We start from the raw sequence: 12,321 nt of genomic DNA on the forward strand, positions 1-12,321 counted from the left end.
CCTAACTGCTCCCAATCAAAACTTATCACTTATCAAATGTTATAAGGTAACCTAATGCTATCCTACGGGGAGAGGTAGGCCTGGCAGTAGTGAAAAACGAATTTAAGAGTTTTTCACTATAAGAACATGTAAAGCTTGAAAGTACTTGTCCAATCTTTTAAATATACTTCACCCTGTCCTATGGACTGTTTAGGGCCTACCCTAGGGGTGGCTTATATGTATTAAAAAGAGATTTTTTTTCTGGCAAAATGTATATTTGTGTGGTTGAAATGGCAGTTTAAAACTGCACATGGGCTGCTGTGGCTGGCCTGAGACATGCTTTAAAAGCCTACTTTAGTAGGCAGCACAATTAATGCTGCAGGTCCACTAGTAGCCTTTGACACCCAGGTCCTGAGTACATGTAGCAGTTCTTTACTGGGAACTTACAAGTTAACTGAATGTGCCAATTGGGTGTAAGCCAGTTTTGCCATGTTTAAAGGAGAAAGACCAAAGCTCTTAAGCACTGGTTAGCAGTGGTAAAGTGCACAGAGTCCTAAAGCCGATAAAAATATGTTGAAAAAACAGGTTGGGTGAAGGCAAAAAGTTTGGGGTGACCTTACAGAGAGGGCCAAGTCCAACACTAGTATATTAAGCTCATAATGTCAGCATATTGTTTCATTTTGGCCTCAAAAAGAATATCCATTATTCAAGGTGCTGTAGAAAAATTATTGATTTAATACCAAAGCAAAATTAGACAGTGCAACAAAAGTGTGTGAAGTATGACCCTAAATCAACAAAAATCTGTTGTTTATGTGACTCAAACATACAACTTATATGCATTCAGAAAAAATATCTATAGATGACAAATGTAGGTAATACACATTATCAACACCCTGCTATTGCCCTAGAAGTATATTGTATTGTATTGTATTGTATTGTTTTATTTTCCTAGAAGTTATTTTTAACAATTTTTGTTGGGTCTATTGTCTGTCTGTTTATAACTGTTTGGGAAAAAGATTATAAACAGGTTCTCAGAATCTGCCAAGAAAGTACATTAACTTTTGTTCTATTCACATTTATTTTCCAGAAAGGCACACATACTGTCTTGCTCGTAAGACATTATGCCAAATTAAGGAAGAACTGTCCAGCACAATTTATTCTTACGTGGAGTTCTTGCGAACCGGAATTGTAGAAAAAATGGCATATCACTTCCTATAAAGGGCTGTTTGAAATTCATTTTTTTTTTTTTTTTACCAACGACCGTAATGGAGAAAATAGAGGACGATTCAGCAATGAATGTGGTAGCCCCACCAATAACGTAGTGAAACTCATGTCTCTGGTTGACACCTCAGACTAGAGAATGGTCTGTGGTATAGTCCACAAAAATACAGCTGTCAGACCACCATATGTGACTTCCTTGACCGATTATTTCTACCTGCCAGTACAACACTGGAGTTTTATAAAAACAACAAAGGTCTTGGATGGAGAGTCAGGCCACCACTCTCCGGCCATAGTATTCATTGGGATAACATCATCCAGGGATCTGCGGTGTGAACACAAAGGTGCTAACTAAGGTGGAGTGTGATTGGGGTTGGGATGGGTCGCTAGATGTGCCCCTTCCTATTGTGACAGCTGCAGGTGTGGATCTGGACCTTGTGCTGCTTATGGACAGTACCCCCATGATCTGATGGTGGCTACCAGAGATATAACCAGGGGCATAGAGGGGTACTTGTTGAGCACCACTAGGATAGTTGGAAAAGCAAGAAGAGGTTGGCTGTGAGAAGCCCGAGGTGTGGGCGTACTTAACTGCTGGAGGCCAGTATCCACTATAAAAGGCTGCTCTGCTGAAAGCAAAAGGAGGTGTAACAGAAAACTTGGTAGAATTTTGAAAGCTGCTGCAGTGTTGAGGGGTGAAAAGCTTTATGGAATCTTGAAAGAAAAGGAAGTGCACTAGAGTCTTTACTTTGGCTCTTGCTTTGGTCTGGGTAGTGATCAGGGAGGTGGGATTAAAGTAGATAATGGAGAAGGATAATGTAATCACATTAAGTTAGATGAGATTATGAGGGCACTAGGGATGCAGAACGCGAGTAAGGCATCTAGGTCTAATGGGTCACCTGCTTAAGAGTTCATTGTCTGCATTGTTTTTTTTTATTTTTGTTTTTTTTATGGACATTGTTTTATTGCATTTAAGTGCCAACAAGTACAATACTAATAATTGAACAATAACAAAACAGCCATCCTCCACCACGTGTTATAAGCTATTAATATTTTACCGCATATCAGCATCCGTTACTTCATGGATCTATGACAATTATATCCCTTCCACTTCTTCTCCTATCACTATAATGAGCAATTCATTAGCGTTTGTAGTTTCTCATTCTGTTAATTCTGAGGATACATTCAGTGATCCCTCCTTCTTTCTCCCGGACCTGGTCAGGATGGTCTCCTACATGTGTAAATCTGCGACTCTTATTGTGCGTCGTCTACACTGAAGAAGTTGTATCTCCACTTCCACCGTCCACTCACTTTACATCATGCACCCAGCCTTCCACACTGGGCCCTGTCTGCCCCATCCGTGTGATTGCAACCCTTTGCTGCGCTAATAACAGGGTTAGGTGCACACATTTCCATTCCATCTTCCTGCCAATGTGTTACTTAATATCACCCAACAGGCAAGTTACTGGATTTCGTTCTATAGTCCCCCCCCACCACAATCGCTGAGGTGGGCCGTGGTAGGCTAAGTGCAGGAAAGTAGCATTTTGCTCCTGGCAGCGATGGCATCCTCATGTCCTATTTGGGTCTATCCTATGGAGCAGTGCAGGTGTGACATATGTGCAATGTTTGTAATTAAAATGTATCAATTTGAATCGGGCATTGCAGAATCCAAAGCATACCAGTGTGCTGATCCTGTTCCACTATGCATCCTCCATCTGTACCCCCAGGTATTGCTCCCATGTTGCCTTTGCTGGGAAGGGGTTTCCAGGTTCATCAACAAGCATGGTCTTGTATAATTGCGAAACTTATGTTTCTACAGTCCCCTATTTCCAATAGTGCCTGAAATAGTAAGGAGGAAGGTGGAGCTTCCAGGTATGTGGGCCACACCTTACGCCCTATATTTACCATGCTGGCGTACAGTAGAAACTGTCCTTGTCCTACATCAAAGTCTTCTTGGGCCGCCTCAAATGATATAAATCTCTCATTAGGGTAAAGGTTGCCTAGTGTCTCACAGCCCCATCCCGCCAAGCACTGACATCCACTGAGCCAGCAAGGTTGCGAAATACTGGGAGGTCCCAAAATTAACATCTCATACAAAAGAAGCCCTTCCCAATATTACCTTCAACGCACGTTCCCGTAGTGATGCTGTGTGCCTAATAAGGAAAGGGACCGAGGCTTCATCCCTCTCACCAGTATGTAGTCATTGAGGTAATGTAATGCTGGGTCTCATCTACCATTAACTCCTTTCCCTAGTTGTCCCCTTCTGAGAGCCAGTTCGGATGCTAAATAATACATTTCCATGTTCGGGACCACCAAACCTCCCTCCACTGTGGGCAAGTATAAAAACGCACGGGCCGCTCTACAGCGGCCTCCTGCCCAGATCAGTGCCATCAGTATGGAATTCAAGCATCGAAAAACTACTTTCGGTAGAATTTCAAATGAATGCTGTAGGTTGTATAGGAATCGTGGCAGAAACTAAAGAAATGGACCTGTACTACCCACTGATATTACACGTTAGAATACATTTCATCACTCTAAAGTATGCTCTGGTGTGCTACAGATGGACGTGTTCTGCCCAAAACACGAAACTACAGTGTAAGGAGACAAGACCACAATCGTGATGAGGCACCTCTGCACAGTGTCAAAATATTTAACAATTTAACACAATCAACCAAAGGTCCACAATATATCGATAATTTAATGAAAAGATGTAAACACTCTGTCATTGAAAATTGTTTATAAAATGTAATTGTCATATTGTAAAATGCAAATCAATCTGCTGAACATTCAAGACGATAGTGGTCAAGCTTCTTTCTTTCTATTACAATGTTTAGTGTTAAAAGAAAACCCAGTGCATTTCGGGACCCACCCGTCCCTTTTTCAGGGGTGAAACTGTACTCTTTTTTTTTTTTTTTTTTCATATGAAAAACAAACGAACATAGACAGGAAAACAAGGAGAGAAAACAGACACAAAATGGAAAAACATCAATATTAAGAGCCAAATCAAAATCTCGTCAAAACATCAAAAGTATACAGCCTTTGTGGTCAAAGCTGATGTGAAATACGTGATATTTAATCTGTCCATTTCTCCACTAATACTTTATTGTGCTGGGAATTAAACAACATAGGCTTAATGGCCAAACGCAAACTGGTTTATTGCACAATGATATTGAATTAATGTAGATGCATGTAGCCTTTGATTAATTTCTTTCCGCAGTAGATATTCCAGTTGTTTTAATTGCTAAGAGATCGACCTTGTGCCTCTGCGTTTTTTAGTTTCTCTAATAAGAGAACAGATTTCTGCAGCTTGTTCCAGTGTGTAAGCCTTTGTGTCTGCCCTGGTGGCAGAACGCCATCTTTGCCACTGCCACTTGCCCCATAAGGGAGAGCAGTAGTGTGGTCTAGAATTATACTGAACTAATCAGATTCTCTGTTATTCTGTCTATGTTGCATTTCTTCCTTTTCTCTTTCTTGGGTGCAATCGTAACCGCCCCCCAAATAACGGAAATGCTTGGCTTCCCACTTCAACGGTAAAGGTGGTAAGCCCGAGGACTTCACCCTCACCAGGAGTCCCAAAGGGAATACCAACGATTTGCACTGATTGATACGCAGACTTGTAAGCTCTTCAAAGGCGTCAAGATACAGTAAGAGTAAAGGTAGCGTCTCCCCTCAGTGTTGTGATATAGAAGAATGTGTCGGTGCAAAGAGCGACAGTAGGTGGTTCACCCCTCCCACTTGAATACCTCACATTGCCATGTCTTGTCTAATCTATATCCAGTGGTTCCAGAGCCATTGCAAAAAGAAGAGGTGAAAACAGGCCCCCCGACAGGTGCCTCTACCCACCATAAATGTCCCCGCCATAGACGTCCGAGTCCAACCCTGACAGTGGGGGCCGTGTATAGCAGTTGCACCCAGGAACGGAACCTCGGGCCAAACCCCATCACCTCTAACATAGACATTACATATTGCCAGTCCACTACATCAAAAGCTTTGGCAGTGTCAACAGAGACCATTGCCATCTCTTCTCTTGTGACCTCGACCTTGCGCATTAGGCATCTGAGGTTCATAGTTGTATTCCTTCCAGGTATAAATCCACACTGGTCCGAGTGGATCAGATGGGAGATCACCAGTCCGAGTCGAAGTGCCAATAGCTTACATAGAATCTTCATATCAGTATATATCAATGTAAGCGGACCGGTCCCATGCTTCTGCTCCCGACCATGGTGATGCAACCCTCACGCATACTCCAGCACCTCATGCGTTTTCCCGCACCCCTGCATGCACCTCGAGCTGTCGGTATGCTATCTAATCTGCTTGCAGTGCCATGTGAGGGTAAGTAGCAAGTGAGTTCCCAACGGTGTGGATGGGTTTGCCTCCAGACATCCACAAGCCCCAGTTGTGTGAACCTCCATCAGTTTTACAGTCATTTTTGGGTTAGTACATTGTCAGGGGGGATGGCACTCATGCGTGCTGTCCACAATACTGTTAAAGTCCTCTACCCAGAGCATTTCCGTGCAAGCTGCTGGCGATATCATATCCTGCAGCTCAGTTTAAACGGAATCATCATCCACATTTGGTCCTTATGAATTGACAATTACTACATCCGCTCCATTTAGTCTGGCCTGCACCAGAATATAGTGTCCCTCTACATCTGCCTCCATAATTCTGTGCAAACGGGACCCGGGAAAGACCCAAACCAGTACCCCATTGGAGAAGGATGAGTAGGTGGCGAAGTATGTCTGTTCCCACCATTTTTTTTGCAAATGTTTTTGCTTCCATTTCAGTAAGATGGCTCTCCTGCAAACATGCAATGCTGACCCTGTGACAGTTGAGGAGTGATAGCACTTTATAACGCTTCTTATATGAGCCCAGCCCTCTCGCGTTCCAGGAGAGAAGTTTGTACTTGTAACTGTCATTAAACTAGATCATCAGTTCACAAATATGCTTAGACTCCCAAATGGTAAGATGGCAACAACCCAAAAGTATTAAACAACCAGCAGTTTTAACACATCCCTCTCCCCTCCCCACCCAGCACAAGTGATGTTAACTGAACGCCATGTACCTGCCTAGTAAAATCGATTAAAGTGGTCATACGTCATCACTATTTCACTCTGCATGACCTCCACAACAGTTCCCAAATCACGTCTAATAACAGTCCCTACTTCCCTCCTTCAAAGTCCACCTGTACAAAAAAACACGCCATAGGTCTGTTGCAGACTTCAGATGCACAACTGCTTAACCACACTCCACCCCGTCGTATATTAAGGCAATGCTATTGCTTCGCAGTTTAGGGCACAGGATCGCATCGTGACAACTCAAGCAGGCAAATACATTTGTTCATTCTCCCCTTAACACATCAGATCCTCTCACTGATCTCTCTTTACTGCTGTTTATCAGTGTTCAAGTTCTAGAGCGGTATTGAGTCAAGTTTCTGCCCCCCCTCTGGCGGTGGCCGCAATTTCCATCTGCTTGTGTTGTCGGGCTGTCAGTCCGCTAGTAATGTTTTCAGTGTTTATAGCAGTTGGTCTGCATTCAGGCGCCAGAATCAGGAACACCCTCACCAGTGTTTGGTGTGGCGTCTGAGACCTCCTCCTCTTCAGGGAACAGCGCCTCCCTTGCATCATGCCCTGGTGGTTTGTCAGAGTTTATCTCCGCCAATGTCCCCTTTGAGCAGATTACTACTGGGCCAGAGCCGGCTGTCCCCTCTTAAGACGTTTTTCCAGGTCGATGTCTGTGTCTCTTACTGTTCCCAGAGTAGGGGTCCTGCTCATCGTGTGATCATCCCCTAGGAGTGCTTGCCATATCGAGCCAGGACAATACCTCCTCTGGGCTCTCAAAGAAATGGGACTTTCCTGCTTTAATGACTATTATCTATGCGGGGAGAGAAGCATGTATGAAAGTCCCATAATCTGGAGATGTTTCTTCACTTCTATGAATGTTTAGCAGTCTTCCTGGACTTTAAGGGTATAATCAGGATATATGGCATTATTGTGGCCCTCAAATTGTGGTGTCTGTGCCTCTCGCAGCTCTGAGTATGTTATCTCTATGGATCAGGAGCCAAGCTATGAGCAACCTTAGGGGGAGCGCCTGGCGAAGGCAGTGGCGCCAACGCCCCCTGTGCTCATTTAATTTAAAAAAAAAAAACGTTCTACAGGTTAGAAGGTTTCGGTGTCTTCCAAAGGCCAGCAGATATGTTGTTTCTTCTAGACCTTCCCTCCGCTTCTTCAGCTCGTCTTCAAGGTTAGTGGTGACCTTGGCCATGTGCGACACCCGCTGATTGAGCTGTTGAACCTCTGCCTGAAGAGTAGCAATGTTCATTTCTGCTGTCCCCATCTTATCTTGCCTGTCAAAGGAAGCCTGCATGATGACATCCTGGATTTGGTGAATTTCAGGCACTGGACTTTATCGTTTGTGGAAATCGGGGTGGAACCTTTTAGTTCTTTGACCAATCTGAATGGCTGCTGTTTGATCCAAATATGAGGATCGAGGAAGTGTTGCTGACCTTAGAACTGCAGTATGTGATTCATAGAGTGAATGCCGAGGCAAGTCTACCTGCTGTTTAAACCCACAAGCAAGTGATGAAGTAAAAAACCCCTGCAACAATTGTTACCCCTTATCTGCTATTTTCCATAAGTTTGTGCAAAGCAGATTTACCTCCACTGTCACTCCAGCTATCTGTCTCTCTAACGCCACCCTTGACCCCTGGATAGCCTCCCGGAGGGGCAATATGCATAGGTTCCTCCTGTCGATCTGGCAACTGTTCCATCACCTCCAGGCTCTGTCTAGTGAGACGATGTTTAGCTTGTCGAGGAGTAGTATATTGGTTTATGGCATTACCCTGGGGCTCCTTCTGTTGTCATTCTCGTCCCACAGCAGCGCCCTAAGTTTCAGTGCCTTGCACCGCAATGAAGCAGCAGTGCCATGAAGCAAATGGGATGCCCAGTGTGCACTGCTCAGCTGCGGCGTCGGATCCGGGCAGCTAGTACTTAATGGCTTCTGAGATCTTATTTCTCAGCCAAAGTGATCAGGCATTGCCACAGCCCCAGTGTAGCTACCTAGAGATTATCCCAGCACTGAAATGATAGCATGCAACATGGAGAGCAAATTATGGGGCCAAGAAGGGAGAAGCCTCCTGTGCAACCTCTTTTCGCCCCACGAGTAGGCAAAGAAAAATATTACAAAGCCTATTTTAGGCAGGTGCCTGATGGATTCCATGTTGATTATATGTTCATTCTCCTGCAGGACCACCTAGGTGGTAAACTTTAATACTGGCCAGAGGACCATAGTCTAGTCTGTATCTAACAGTTTCGTTTCCTGCTGCTGGGTTGCTGGTCTTTCAGCAAATGTCCATGGACTGGACAGTCGTGTTCAACTAGGGCAAGGTGTCAGCCAGGCTTTTTTACCAATAAAGGACAATTCTCTTCCACTCAATCCAAATCCACACCAGTATAATGCTTCTGCATAAGGTCCAGATGTATCTTAAGGCTAGTCTTGTCACAAGACATGGCCTGAATGGAAGGTTGGAAATATCCTAAAGCTGGTAGGCATTACATAGGGGTAGTTGATGGAATGCCTGTCAATGTGAGTGTTCCTAGTGGGGGTAGGCACGGTGCATCTATGGAGGAGACAAGGAGTATACCACATCAATTCTAAACTGCCTATGTTGGTCTTGTTGCAGTCAACCTGTGCTAAAAAAAACCAAAAAAACCTGAAGAACTGATGCAGGGCAGAAAAGAGGTGCTCCTCAAACAATGAAAGTGGCACTGGAGTCAGGCAGGAGGCAGACATCTTCTGCTACGCAGGGAAACTGTAACAGCTGCAATACTTGAGCCCTTATCTGTACAATCGTTCACGGGTGGTAAGAGTAAAGAGGCCCTCTGGCCATAAACAATTTTGATGCATACAGACTGTTCCCCCCAACACATTCATCTTTTTTCAGTAATCCATCCCTTTAAGCCTCATCAATGCCATCATGACCTCCACCCTGCTCGGCATGAGTTTAGCTGACACTATCTAGGAAACATTGGAGTACCACCAGAGGTCACTGTGGTGACTACCACCTACTGGGGCTGAGTTAGGAGTTAGCTCTGTATGGTCAGTACAGGCCCTGGCCTGTCTCCATGTCCACTGCTCTTTCAGTGACTGCTGTGGTGTCACTTGCAAAAATCGTCCAGCCAATACAAACACAGCCAGGGTGACACAGGCCATGTTGAAAGTCTTTCAAGGATTCTGAGGAAATGGGCAGACTTGAATAAGGACAGAAAGTTGGTCAGCAAGAATAGATCGTCCACTAAGCTGATGGGTCTAGTTTCAAAAGTAAATTTCGAGAACACTATCCAGCTCTGCAGGTTGAGATGGTAGGACAGGCTCACATGGTATTCCATGATACCATCATGGACTTGCAGCTCATTAGCAACTGCATCGTCAGTATCAGTTCACTCAAAGTGACAAACATTATTCTTGGTGATGGCCGTCAGCTTCCACTTATGCCATTATGCATCAAATTGTCAGTGGATGCCGAGGTTTTTGCCTTTCCAATGGATTTCTCACCTATGTAAGTTAGTGGTAGTGAAACTACTATTACATAACATATTTCAGTGGGGCAGCGGTGCAGCCTTTTTGAATCAGTCCCGAAAATTTCAACTTCAGTGGTTGAAGTGGGTAAAAAGTATGAGAATTGTGATCCTGAAAGCAATGGGGAGGTGGTGGCAGTCAGTGTAGGGGCAGGGTCAAACAAGTGGCTAAAAAGAACAAAATATTCTAATTACTTTGTTGACTTTTCACCTTCAGATAACTGCAGTATAAAATAAACACACTTTAAAGGAAGAAAAAAAAACTAGTTAAACTAGTGGGAAATGTTCTCTTTCACATTTTGAAGCCACAATTGGATAATGCAATTACTGTAAATGTCTACCGTGGTCATCATGACATTGGCAGTCAGCTGATCGCCACGCCGGTAATGGCGGTAGTACCGCTGCCAGGCTGGCGGTAATGACCACCAAATAATGACCATGGCAGTGATCCCTGTACACCCCAACCGCCAGTGTGGTATGACCACTAAACAGGGCGGTAGACTCCTTCAGGCAGGATGAAGATAAGGATCCGCTCACCATATTATGACATAGTAGACCGCCAGGATTACCAGGGCAGTAGCCACGCCATCAAAGCCTGGCGGAAACACATCATATAAAAGGAGTCACTCCCCTCCAGGGAAAGAGAGGACTCAGCGGCCGCCATGGAACCGGAACTGGAAGTCTTCCCTATGCTGTACCACGCGATGGCTGTCCAGGAGCACCAACGCCGACAAAGATGACGACAGTGAGTACAGCCGCCTAGCACACAAGGGAGGGAGGGGAGAGTGACATACACATGCACAGCACACACACACCGCACACTCAGAACAATTTGCATAGTAAATCGACAGCAACAGAACTCAGGAGCAAAGAAAGCTAGGACACATACCTCTAGTCCAACCACTGTAATCATGTTGGATGACGAGCTCAAATTCATATAATAAATATATACATATTTACTGGCAGGGCCATTGGCCAGTCCAGAGTCTGCAAATGGCCACAGGGCAACGTCCAAGGCCCAACTTGACTCCTAACAACATTGGCACTCCACTGGGCAGGGGCACCATGTAGGAAATAGGCAGGCACCTTGGGGGAGTGGTTGGGAGGGGTTCTTTTTGGGAGGGGGTCCTTGGGCTTGGGTTTGGAAGGGGGCGGGTCTTTACCCTTCCGTTTAGGCGGGGGAGGAGTGGGCTTGGGGTGGGGGGGGCGGAGTGCCACTCTTAGGCCCCTTAGTGGCAGCTGAAGTCTTAGGGGGAGGAACAGGGTTCGTTTTGGAGCTGGAGTTGGCTGTGTGTGTGTGCTTGTGGAGTGAAATGTGTTGCGTGTGTTTGTGCGAGTCCTGTCTGTTTTGGGTGCATGCTTGTCAGAATGTGTGCATGGAATGGGTTGGGTGGAGAAGAGACAGGGACTGGGAAGAGGTAGCTGGGGGACGGAAAAAACAGGGACACCTGCTGCCGCAGAGAATAGGCCAGAGCCTGAAACGATCTCTGTAGGGCCGCCAAGCCAGCGTGAATGCCCTCCAGGAAGGCATTGCATTGCTGCATCTGGGATGCCATCCCCTGGATGGCATTCACTATGGTTGACTGCCCTACAGAGATGGATCTCGGGCGGTCAAGAGCCTCCTCACTGAGGGCAGCAGGGCTGACTGGCGCAGGGCCTGAGGTGCCTGGGGCAAAGGAGACGCCCACCCTCCTGGGTGAGCGGGCACGGGCAACTGGGTGTGGGGCTACTGGGAGGATGGTGGCGGAAGATGATGTAGCTGGGGTCGTCCCAGAGAGGTCCGCCCCCACCAGGGAGCTTCCATCGGAGGAGGAATCAGACTTAGTTGTCTCAGCTCCAGTCTCCCCCGTGGTGCTCCCCTCGTCCTCCAATCCACTGGTCCCCTCTTCATCGGTGGACTCTTCCTCCTCTGTCCCGTGGGCTGCAGCTCCCTCACTCGCCAATGCCCCTCCTCCTTCACCAGATGACGCTAATGCACACATGGACAGGATGACAGAAGGAGAGGGGGGAGGAGAAAGGGAGCACAGGGTCAATCACAGCACCAACTGCACAGATGGCATACACATCACAATCACTCCCTGGGACTAAGATTGGACAGTATGGACCACAGTGACAAACCATTGCCCAGGCACTACAGCAGGTAGGAGCCCAAACATTCCCATCTGCGCACCTACTGGGAACAACTAAACCCTGTTAGCCATGGCAAGGTAGCTACCTAGCAATACCAGAAATGCATACCACCCTACATAGCTAAGCAGGACTATGCAGGAATGTCCAAACCGGCATATTGGGGCATCCACTGACTAGAACCGTGCACCCATACCCCCTTGTGGCTGCTGTGCTGCCCTCAAGCGCCCGTCCAACTCTGGATTGGCCACCCCAAATATGCGGGCCATTGGGGGGGGGGTCAAGCTCCGATGGGCACCCCTCCCTTGTTGGGAGGCTGTCCCCAGCTGGGCCTCTGCAGTCTTCCTGGTCCCGCGTCTTAAGTCCTCCCACCATTTCCTACTGTGGGTGCTCCGCCGGCTATGGACCCACAGGCTCCACACATCCT

Source organism: Pleurodeles waltl, chromosome 2_2 (genome assembly GCF_031143425.1).
Source record: "Pleurodeles waltl isolate 20211129_DDA chromosome 2_2, aPleWal1.hap1.20221129, whole genome shotgun sequence".
Taxonomy (NCBI): Eukaryota; Metazoa; Chordata; class Amphibia; order Caudata; family Salamandridae; genus Pleurodeles; species Pleurodeles waltl.